Below are 811 nucleotides of genomic sequence, written 5' to 3'. Positions count from 1 at the left end.
ATGAACCTATGTTGACATGTGATAACTTTTTACAAAAGTAAACAAGTAGTGACGTCATAATCTGAATATAAAATACTCAGCTCACTTCAAATTCAGTTTCACTTGTGTATACTGGAAAATAGCTATATAGTCTATTGAAGATGAGTAATTGTGCGCATTTCAAACCGCCTGCGCACAGTTACCCGCCACGATCTGACTCTATATGAAATACGATTACTTCAATACTAGTTAACCAAACTTAATAAATAACGGGTCGAAAGGCGCACATAATAACGTACTTTAACAACGTATGCAACTTTAAACCAACAAATTAAAAATACGGACTTACCACCTTATTTTCTGAACGCTGAAATAACAAGAAAATGTATGTTTTCACTTTTTTACCTTTCACTGTTTATCGATGTACTTACGTCATATCTTTTGTGGTTATAACTTAAAAGGACAACCTCCTGCGTAAAAATTTCATCTCGGCGATGTCTCCATCTATCGGCAAAGTACCAAACCAGGATGCGCATAATTACCTGCTGCGCACAATTCGCCCACTTTCCCCTACGTATGCAAGTATTAAAAAAAAAATGAAATCAAATCTTTAAATTACGCCAATTGCAAAACGAATATATAATTTCTTGCAACATATAACATATACTATTGTATTTTGTAAATTGCGAAAAGAACATATATTTTATTGCAACATACAACATTTAATTTTTAACGATGCACCCCCAATAATTGCATCGTCCCCGGCAATACTACCTCGCCGGATACCGCTACGGTGACCCCCGGTCACCGTACGCGATGAGAGCGCGGTGCG

The sequence above is a fragment of the Trachymyrmex cornetzi genome, unplaced genomic scaffold (assembly GCF_001594075.2).
Source record: "Trachymyrmex cornetzi isolate Tcor2-1 unplaced genomic scaffold, Tcor1.1 scaffold933, whole genome shotgun sequence".
NCBI lineage: Eukaryota > Metazoa > Arthropoda > Insecta > Hymenoptera > Formicidae > Trachymyrmex > Trachymyrmex cornetzi.
This window is presented reverse-complemented; position numbering follows the sequence as displayed.